At 34.1% G+C, this 12,313-nt stretch overlaps 1 protein-coding gene across 2 annotated transcripts in view; it reads left to right on the top strand.

The window, feature by feature from the left end:
• LOC116317714 (butyrophilin subfamily 1 member A1-like) overlaps nt 1-12,313 on the top strand; it is a 47,426-nt gene that overhangs the window by 32,813 nt on the left and 2,300 nt on the right. The window lies entirely within an intron of this gene.

Genomic DNA, 12,313 nt, shown 5'->3' with positions numbered 1-12,313 from the left:
TTTCATTTCATTGCAGAGAAGTAGGTCTTACCTTCAGCAATCGCGGGTAGTGTGCGGAGGTGCAGGAGTGAGCCGGAGATGAAAGAAAACAGTGGCGTTCAGGGGTAGTGGGAAATTCCTTCATTACACAAAATGGGCATTGAAGACATTAAAATTTTTAAGTTCATTTAATTATACTCATACAGTATTTATTTGCTACAAAAAAAAGCAGAGTTTTACTTATATAAGCTGAATAAATATTCCAAACAGGATCATTTGATTTTTAAATAACGGTTAAAAATCATAACTTAATAATCATAATTCATTATGTTAAAATGCAATGCATTATGATAGATTTATTTAACTGACTGGACACCAAGGAACAGGTAAAGAGTTCACCAAACCAAAAAAACAGTGCTGGACAGTCTGCAAAATGTGGAGTCAGATAGACATTGTGCAGAGAAGAGGAGGGGAAAGTTGTATTCTAAAATGGATTAACAATTAAATTAAATTAACACAGCCACCTAAGCATCCTCACACAATAGCAGGAGCTGCAGTGAAAGGCTCGGGTCACTGCACTGCACTGACTCAGCGATTCAGGAAGTTCTTTAACCCCACTGCCATGAGGCTTTTTAGCAGCATCTACTGACATGTTCTTCTCACATTTATTTCTTTTATTCCAATACGCATTGGTTGTAATCATATGAATTCTGAGCTAAATGGACCATTCGTTCACTCAGAACATAGCTGGCACGGGGGTAACTGATGGCACGACCATAGATGGACTGGCCATCCATCACTCACACGCTCACGCCCTGATATGCAAATTTGAATGTGCCAGTCCTCACAGAGGATTGGCTGCCTGGGGACCTGGCTTAGCAGGAAAATTGTAAAATCATTATTGCCAGCTGATAGAAAGCTAATCAAAGGTACACTTTGCTCAAAACTACTTGTTGTTCTACTAAGGCAAATTGGCACAAACTTTAGAAAACCACGGAAGAACAGCTGGCAAGTACACAAATTAGAAACATGCGCGCGCGCGCACACACACACACACACACACACACACACACACACACACAAACATGTAATTCTGTAAAGTTAAGTTATTTCAGCTTCTTCAGCTTTTTCCAGTTTTATATTTTCTGCTGTAGCTATGACAGCCAGAAGCCTGGATCTGCTCAATTTGAATCCACCAATCAGAAATGCTGCTTCTCTCTGGTCATCAGGCTGTGTAGTTGTTCCTGTCAATGCAGCTGCACCCCTTGCTCACACAGAAAGAAACACAGGCTTTCTGCAAAGTATTTCTGACATGGAGCAGTAACATAACATCTGTTGGGATTCAGAGATTCTTTTATTGTAACCATATAATCTGCCTTATGATAAATGCATTAATAACATGTTCTACAGTATTATTTTATCAGTAATATTTCTTATGGGGTTCACAATGCATTGAATATGTTTGTCATTACATTGACCTTTTTATTCACAGGTTGAGTTTATTTTATACACAATGCATAACTGTGCTTGTTTAGAGTTGATGTTCCATCCAAGAGGGTTTTAAGCTTCACTGGTGAGAGTGTCCAGGTGATACATGTTGAGAGAAGATGAGAACATAGCAGGTTAATTGCATGCATGCTTACAATACACTTATTAATTTAGTGGCAGTCCTGAGCGAAGGCCCAAGTGTCTTCTGCTCTCGTTTTGAGACCTGCGCCAATTCAGTTTACTTAGTGATTGGTGACGAGGGTCAATTATTAGCTTTTAACGATCCCGAAGCTTGAAGTTTATTACCTTAAAAGGCAGGTGTTATAGAAAAGAGAAGTTATATGACTGTTTATAGTTATTAAAATGTATAAGATGCGCTCATGTCTGTCAACAATGTATTTTTGACTTGTATTGACGTATATGTGTGGGCGTTAATGTTCCATGGTATAAAACCAGTTTTTGATGAATTTTTGTCAGAGGAAGACATATGCAGATGTTGCCTCTCCTGTGTTAATAAACTCATCGTTTGATTGCATTCGTCTGGTGCCTCCGTCGTTTGTTGTCTGGTCTCCAGTTGATCGATCTCGCTTCACATCTTAGCAAAAACCTTTACTGTTACTTAAGAGAAACATAATAACTTAGTAGAAATACCACAACAGAGCAGAAATACTATGATTAAGTAGAAATACTATAATTAAGCAGAAATACTGTATTTAGCACAAATACTATAACAAAGCAGAAATACTATGACTTAGTAGTAATAGTATAAGAAAAGGGATTCCTCAAAATACTATGAAATTGCCGTAATTCTATGATTTGGCAGAAATACTACGTTTTAGCACAAATACTATAACAAAGCAGAAATACTATGACTTAGTAGTAATAGTATAACAAAAGGGATTCCTCAAAATACTATGAAATTGCCGTAATTCTATGATTTGGCAGAAATACTACGTTTTAGCACAAATACTATAACAAAGCAGAAATACTATGACTTAGTAGTAATACTATAACATAAGAGTTACACAAATGCTTTGATTTAGCAGAAATATGATGAGTGGGTACAAATACTATGATTTGGCAATAATACTGCGTTTTAGCACAACTACTGAGATTTGATTGAAATACTATGATTTAGAAGAAATATTATAACTTTGTACAAATACAATGTTTTGGCACAAATACTATGATTTGGTTCGAATGCTATGATTTGAAACAAATACTATGTTTTAGCACAAATACTATGATTTGCTATAAATACTATGATTTGGCACATATACTGTATTCAGCAGATATACTTTAACAAAATAGAGAGTCTACAAGTTAGTAGTAATACTATAACATAATAGATATACTATGATTTTGCAGACAGTCTATGTTTTTGCACAACTAGCACAATGTGGCAGAAATACTATGATTTGGCACAAGTACTATGATTTAGTAGAAATACTCTTATTGGCAGAAATACTATGTTTCAGTACAGATTTGGCAATAATACTGCGTTTCAGCACAACTACTGAGATTTGATTGAAATACTATGATTTAGAAGAAATACTATGACTTCGTACAAATACTACTATGTTTTGATTCGAATACTATGATTTGCAAAAAATACTATGATTTGGCACAAGTACCATGATTTAGTACAAATACTACGAATTGGCAGAAATACTGTGACTTACTAGTAATACTTTAACATAACAGATATACTGTGATTTAGAAGACATAGTATGTTTTGCACATATACTACGATTTTGCTCAAATACTATGAAATTGCAGTAATACTATGATTTTGAAGGAATACCATGATTAGGTAGAAATACTATGCCTTAGTAGTAATACTATGACATAACAGATATACTGTGATTTAACAGACAATATGCTTTTGCACGAATACTACGATTTCGCTCAAATACTATGAAATTGCAGTAATACTATGATTTTGAAGGAATACTTTGATTTGGTAGAAATACTATGCCTTAGTAGTAATACTATAACATAACAGATATACTGTGATTTAGCAGACATAGTATGTTTTTGCACAAATACTACAATTTGGCAAGAAATACTATGTTTGGGCACAAATACTATGATTTGCTATAAATACTATGATTTGGCACATATACTATAATCAGCAGATATACTATAACATAACAGAAATTCTACGACTTAGTAGTAATACTATAACATAACAGAAATTTTAATTGGGCACAAATAACATGATTTGGCAAAAAAATACCATGATTTGGCACAAATACAATGATATGGCAGAAATACTATGATTGGGTACAAATACTATGATTTGGCACAAGTACTATGACTTAGTACAAATACTATGATTTGGCACAAATACTATGATTTAGCAGAAATACTATGTTTTAACATAAATAATATCTTTTGACAGAAATTTCTGCTAAAGGTACTATTTCTGCTTTTTTAGCAGAAATACTGTAATTTTGCACAAATACTATGATTTGGGATAAATACTATGATTTGGCAGATATACTATATTCAGCACATATACTATAACATAACAGAAATACCTCCACCTACTAGTAATACTATAACATATCAGAAATGTCATGATTTGACACAAAACCATGATTTGGCACAAATACCATGATTTGGCAAAAATACTATGATTACCCAGAATTACTATGATTGAGCAGAAGTACTAAGATGTAGTAGAAGTACTTTGATTTAGCAGAAATACTATTATGGAGGAGTAATACTTTAACATGGGAGAAATATTGATACACACACACACATACACAGAGCCTAAAGGGAACAGTGGCTGTTAAGAGTCTGGGCTTGGTATATCTAGGTCAGTTAAATTGGCTGCACCTGCTGTAATCAGCCCTTACACACACAGACACAGAGAGAAGTATGAATCTTCTTCAGTGTATTTCTCACATTCAGGACTCCCCTCGAACAAATGGCCATAATTTCCTAACCGTAGGGGCTAGAATGCTCATTCTTACACCGTTTTGTTCAGAAGAGATGGGGGAATCTGCAGGTCTTCATAATTCAGAGATAAAATATAAATTATTGAAGATATATGACTTGTAATACACTGCAACTGAGTAGAGGCAAAGCAAAACTGCCTTGACTTGCCCTCAAACAACGTTTTGTAACTCTAAATCTATATGGAGCATCAAAATCATTCTTTCACCGTAAGAAACAGCAGGCTTTGGTGAACAGTCATGGAAATTTTCAGGTCTCTGTGGAAATCCATCAAAAGATATGACGAGAGAAAAAAGTGCCTCATTTCCAGAGTTTGAAATCTGAACAGATCTGAGCGAATGACGAATTTCCTACCCTCAAACAAGTGTAACTCATCTCAGAACGGTAATAGGTGAGAAAAACTTCTTGAATTGTGAGCATCAGGAGTGTCTGAAGATATATTTGCACAAGCCTCATGTCTCAACTTTGTTTCGTCAAGGAGATATGATGATTTGAAAATGCCTCTCATTAGAGAATTCCAGCGCTGATTTTGAAGAAACTCTCCATTGAGTTTCTATGGAGAGTTTTGAGACTTTGTGTTACTCTGAGGAGATTTGCAAAAAATCTGTAAGTCCCACAAGAATGATAGTGACATTTTCTGAAAGCCAGCAAAAAGACCTACGTTTTGATGTATAATTTGTGGGGCTTGAGTGGAAATTGAGTGAGTAGCAAGAAGTTGTTCAGACATGAAGAGAAAATTCAGAAAGGACAAGTGCACACTCTGAGTTAATTGCATAGCAACCATAACAACGCATGTATTTTCTGAAAAATCACAATTTTGCAACTGAAAACTTAAAGAGGTATAAAATTAAATCGGTAGAAGATCTGAAAAAGCTGAATTAGACAGGAATAGCCCAATAATTTGAGAACATTTTAAAGTTTGAATGGAGTTTCTAGGTGAAAGTATGACAAAGTAGTTAAGTTTCAAAAACAAGCAAGTTTTAGCAGAATTTCTGAAGATTTCCATTCATTTCAATGGGACAAATTAAAGGAAAAAGTGTAATATTTTAAAAAGTATAACAGTAATAAACACCAAAAGTCATAGCCTACGTCAGCAGAAAGAGCAGAACAGTATAGAGTTTGAACGGTGAAAATCGGCTGAAAACTGAAGCAGTAGTTAAGCGGCAAAAAACGTACGGAAGCAACCAGAATAAAGTATAATAAAGAACTAGAAAAATCTGCATTTCCTGCGAAAATGCTGTGTGGATGCCTTAACGCTGAAGCTGTCTGCTGAAAATGACTGAAAAAGATGAAAAGCTGCTAAAAATTATATGGCAGTAAAGAAACTGAAAAATTCTGCTGAAAAGAGCTGAAGAAGCAGAATTTTTGCTGAAAAAAGCGTGAAAAGGCAAAGATTCTGCTTAAAAGGGGTAAAGAAATTTGTACTGAAAAGAGGTGAAAAGTTTCTTCTGAAATGACCAGAAGATACTGAGACTTATACTGATAAGAGGTGAAAGGCTGAAAATTCTGCTTAAAATAGGTGAATCAGCAGAATTTCTACTGAAAACAGGTAAAGAAGTAGAAAGTTGCACTGAAAACAGGTGAAAAGCAGAATTTCTGCTAAAAACAGATTTCTGCTGAAAACACCTGAAAAAGCCGGGATTTGTGTTGAAAAGGGGTGTGAAACTCACAATTCTGCTGAAACGGGGTGAAGAAGAGGTGTTGTGGTCTTGAGAAGAGTTAAATAAGTTGAACTGATATGTTTGGGTACAAATACTATGATTTGGCAATAATACTGCGTTTTAGCACAACTACTGAGATTTGATTAAAATATTATGACTTTGTACAAATACGTTTTGGCACAAATACTATGATTTAGTTCGAATGCTATGATTTGAAACAAATACTATGATTTGGCAGAAATACTATGATTTATTAGAAATACTATAATTTACCAGAAATTCTCTGTTTCTGCAAAACACTCTGATTTTGAAAATTACTATGCCTTAGTAGTAATACTATAACATAACAGATATACTGTGATTATGCAGACATTCTGTTTTTACACAAATACTATAATATGGCAGAAATACTATGTTTTAGTACAAATACTATGATTTGCTTTAAATACTATGATTTGGCACATATACTATGATTTGTTATAAATACTATGATTTGGCACATATACTATATTCAGCAGATATACTATAACATAACAGAAAGTCTACGACTTAGAAGTAATACTATAACATAACAGATATACTGTGATTATGCAGACATTCTGTTTTTACACAAATACTATAATATGGCAGAAATACTATGTTTTAGTACAAATACTATGATTTGCTTTAAATACTATGATTTGGCACATATACTATATTCAGCACATATACTTTAACATATGATTTAGAAGAAATACTATGACTCCATACAAATACGATGCTTTGGCACAAATATTATGATTTGTTATAAATACTATGATTTGGCACATATACTATATTCAGCAGATATACTATAACATAACAGAAAGTCTACGACTTAGTAGTAATACTATAACATAACAGATATAGTATGATTTTGCAGACAGTCTATGTTTTGTACAAATACCACAATATGGCAGAAATACTATGATTCGGCACAAGTACTATGATTTAGTACAAATACTATGATTGGGCAGAAATACTATGTTTCAGTACAAATACTATGATTTGGCAGGAATAGTATGATTTAGCAGAAATACTATGATTGGGTACAAATACTACGAATTGGCAGAAATACTGTGACTTAGTAGTAATACTATAACATAACAGATATACTGTGATTATGCAGACATTCTGTTTTTACACAAATACTATAATATGGCAGAAATACTATGTTTTAGTACAAATACTATGATTTGCTTTAAATACTACGATTTGGCACATATACTATATTCAGCACATATACTTTAACATATGATTTAGAAGAAATACTATGACTCCATACAAATACGATGCTTTGGCACAAATACTATGATTTGCTCTAAATACTATGATATGGCACATATACTATGATTTGCTATAAATACTATGATTTGGCACATATACTATATTCAGCAGATATACTATAACATAACAGAAAGTCTACGACTTAGAAGTAATACTATAACATAACAGATATACTGTGATTATGCAGACATTCTGTTTTTACACAAATACTATAATATGGCAGAAATACTATGATTCGGCACAAGTACTATGATTTAGTACAAATACTATGATTGGGCAGAAATACTATGTTTCAGTACAAATCCTATGATTTGGCAGGAATAGTATGATTTAGCAGAAATACTATGATTGGGTACAAATACTACGAAATACTACAAATACCTGAAAACAGGTGAAGAAGCACAAATTTTTGCTGAAAAGTGGTGGAAAGAAATTTTGCCATGAGCAGGATTTGAACCTGGCCTTCCTGGTCTCAAGGGAGCTACTCATCTCACTGAGCCAAACTCATTCTCTCAAAGAAGAGGTGGATAGACTGACAATTCTGCTGAAATCAGCAGAAGCTGCTGAGAATTGTGCTGATAAGAGGCGAAAAGGATGAAAATTTTGCAGAAAAGAGGTGAATCAGCAGAATTTCTGCAGAAAAGAGGCAAAGAAGCAGAAAGTTGTGCTGAAAAGAGGTGAATCAGCAGAGTTTCTGCTGAAAAGAGTTTTTTTTCTGAAAACAGCCCAAAAAAGCTGGAATTTGTGCTGAAAAGGGGTGAAAAAAATGAAAATTTTGCTGAAAAGGGGTGAAGAAGCTAAAGTATACCAAATCAAAGTATTTGTGCCAAAACATAGTATTTCTGCCATATTGTGGTATTTGTGCCACAAAAGTTACCACATTACAACATGAATACGGATTAAAGATGAAAGAAACTGGCAACAAATTCCTCCACTACAAACCAGTCTGATACCACTTCTTTGCAGTGTTCACGTTTACTAAGGCACTACCCAAAAGGCGCCACAAGAGGGCACTCCAACACAAGAGATGACCTATGTACACTGATGCACTTAGTAACAGTCAGCCTCCTACTTAGCCACTATGTAATACAGCGATATTACAGTGTACAAATTCACATAAATTTGTAGGGGAACAAACAAAGCAGGAACAAGCCTAAAACAATAAAATAACTGGGCTGCCATAGCTATTATTGCTAACTAGCACATACGCTAAAGGTAACTAAAACCAATACACACAAGTAGCAGGGTAAACATCTTAAGCATGGAACATTAACTCACGTTTATGTGACACACACCATCCCCAACAAATACAGGATGGGTTATTTGCTCCCCTTCCCAGCAGCTCTCTCCTCAATCGTTAGCCCAGGAATGAAGGAAGACCATCTAGCTCAGAAGTCCCATGAATTCCCTCACTGCTCAGAGGCTGCTGGGTAATGTAGCTCACAATAACACAGGTTTTTCTACAAGCACAAATACTATAACATAGCAGAAGTACTGTGATTTTGTTGAAATACTATGCTTTAGGACAAATAGTATGATTTGGCAGAAATACTATGTTTTAGGACATATACTATGATTTGGCTCAAATACTATGATATAGCAGCAATACAATGTTTTGGTACAAATGCTGTGCTTAGGCACAAATATTATGATTTGGCAGACACTATGATTTAGCAGAGATAATATGATTTGGCAGAAATACTGTAATTTCACTCAAATACTATGAAATAGCAGTAATACTATGATTTGGCAGAAATACTATGTTTCAGTACAAATACTATGACAAAGCAGAAATACTATGACTTAGAAGTAATACTATAACAAAAAGGATTCCTCAAAATACTATGAAATTGCAGTAATTCTATGATTTGGCAGAAATACTGTACTTCATTACAAATACAATGCTTTGGCACAAATACTATATTTTGATTTCAATACTACGATTTGGCACGAGTAGTATGATTTAGTACAAATACTATGAATTGGCAGAAATACTGTGACTTAGTAGTAATAGTATAACATAACAGATATAGACTGTCTGCAACATCATACTATGTTTTCGCACAACTAGCACAATATGGCAGAAATACTATGATTTGGCACAAGTACTATGATTTAGTACAAATACTCTTATTGGCACAAATACTATGTTTCAGTACAAATACTACGATTTGGCAATAATACTGGGTTTTAGCACAACTACTGAGATTTGGGTGAAATACTATGATTTAGAAGAAATACTATGACTTAGGTACAAATACAATGTTTTGGTTCAAATAATATGATTTGCAAAAATACTATGATTTGGTACAAGTACCATGATTTAGTACAAATACTACAATTTCGCTCAAATACTATGAAATTGCAGTGATACTATGATTTTGAAGGAATACTATGATTTGGTAGAAATACTATGCCTTAGTAGTAATACTATAACATAGCAGATATAATGTGATTTTGCAGGCATAGTGTGTTTTTGCACAAATACTACGATTTCGCTCAAATACTATGGAATTGCAGTAATACTATGATTTGGAATGCTATGATTTGGTAGGAATACTATGCCTTAGTAGTAATACTATAACATAACAGATATACTATGATTTTGCAGAAATTCTATGTTTTTCCACAAATACTACAACAACTACTACTACAAATACTACAAGAAATACTATGTTTGGGCAGTAATACTATTATTTGCTATAAATACTATTATTTGGCACATATACCATAATCAGCAGATATACTATAACATAACAGAAATTCTATGACTTAGTAGTAACACTAATATAACAGAAATTTTAACTGGTCACAAATAACATGATTTGGCACAAATACCATGATTTGGCAAAAGATACCATGATTTGGCACAAATACGATGATATTGCAGAAATACTATGATTGGGTACAAATACTATGATTTGGCACAAGTACTATGAATAAGTACAAATACTATGATTTGGCAGAAATACTATGATTTAGCAGAAATACTATGTTTTAACATGAATAATATCTTTTCACAGAAATTTCTGCTAAAGGTACTATTTCTGCTTTTGGCAGAAATACTGTAATTTTGCATAAATACTATGATTTGGGATAAATACTATGATTTGGCAGATATACTATATTCAGCACATAAACTATAACATAACAGACATTCCTGCACTTAGTAGTAATCTCATAACATAAAATAAATATTATGGTTCTGCCCCAAACCATGATTTGGCACAAATACCATGATTTTTCAAAATACTATGATTTAGCAGAAATACTATGATTGAGCAGAAGTACTAAGATGTAGTAGAAGTACTTTGATTTAGCAGAAATACTATTATGGAGGAGTAATACTTTAACATGGGAGAAATATTGATACACACACACACATACACAGAGAGCAAAGTGTGCAGAGGCTGTTGAGAGTCTGGGTTTGGTATATCTAGGTCAGCTAAATTGGCTGCACCTGCTGTAATCAGCACTTACACACACAGACACAGAGAGAGGTGTGAGTTTTCTGCAGTGTATTTCTCACATTCAGGATTCCCCTCGAACAAATGGCCATAATTTCCTAACCGTAGGGGCTAGAACGCTCATTCTGACACCGATTTGTTCAGAAGAGATGGGGAATCTGCAGGTCTTCATAAATCAGAGATAAAATATAAATTATTAAAGATATATGACTTGTAATACACTGTAACTGAGCAGAGGCAAAGCAAAACTGCCTTGACTTGCCCTCAAACAATGTTTTGTAACTCTAAATCTATATGGAGCATCAAAATCATTCTTTCACCGTAAGAAACAGCAGGCTTTGGTGAACAGTCATGGAAATTTTCAGGTCTCTGTGGAAATCCATCAAAAAGATATGATGAGAGAAAAAAGTGCCTCATTTCCAGAGTTTGAAATCTGAAGAAATCTGAGCGAGGGACAAATTTCCTATCCTCAAACAAGTGTAATTCATGGCCAAACGGTAATAGGTGAGGAAAAATTTCTTGAATTGTGAGCATCAGTGACGTCTGAAGATATATTGGCACAAGCGTCATGTCTCAACTTTGTTTCGTTAAGGAGATATGACGATTTGAAAATGCCTCTCATTAGAGAATTCCAGCGCTGATTTTGAAGAAACTCTCCATTGAGTTTCTATGGAGAGTTTTGAGACTTTATGTTACTCTGAGGAGATTTACAAAAACTCTATAAGTCCCACAACAATGATAGTGACATTTTCTGAAAGCCAACAGAAATACCTACGTTTTGATGTATAATTTGTGGGGTTGAGTGGAAATTCAGCGAGTAGCAAGAAGTTGTTCAGACATGAAGAGAAAATTCAGAAAGGATGAGTGCACACTCTGAGTTAATTGCATAGCAACCATAGCAACGCATGTATTTTTCTGAAAAATCACAATTTTGCAACTGAAAACTTAAAGAGGTATAAAATTAAAACGGTAGAAGATCTGAAAAAGCTGAATCATTCAGGAATAGCCCAATAGTCTGAGAACATTTTAAAGTTTGAATGGAGTTTCTAGGTGAAAGTATGACAAAGTAGTTAAGTTTCAAAAACAAGCAAGTTTTAGCAGAATTGTGGAAGTTTTCCATTCATTTCAATGGGACAAATTAAAGGAAAAAAGTGTAATATTTTAAAAAGTATAAGAGTAATAAACACCAAAAGTCATAGCAGGAATTAGCAGAAAGAGCAGAACAGTATAGAGTTTGAACGGTGAAAATCGGCTGAAAACTGAGGCAGTAGTTAAGTGCCGAAAAACGTACGGAAGCAACTTGCAGATGAAGAATAATAAAGATAAAGAATAAAGAGAAACAGGAACTCAATAGTGTGGAAGCCCTTGAGGGCATCCACACAATAAAGAGAAACAGGAACTCAATAGTGTGGAAGCCCTTTTAGGGCATCCACACAATAAAGAATAAAG

This window comes from Oreochromis aureus, linkage group 3 (genome assembly GCF_013358895.1).
Source record: "Oreochromis aureus strain Israel breed Guangdong linkage group 3, ZZ_aureus, whole genome shotgun sequence".
NCBI lineage: Eukaryota > Metazoa > Chordata > Actinopteri > Cichliformes > Cichlidae > Oreochromis > Oreochromis aureus.
This window is presented reverse-complemented; position numbering and strand designations above follow the sequence as displayed.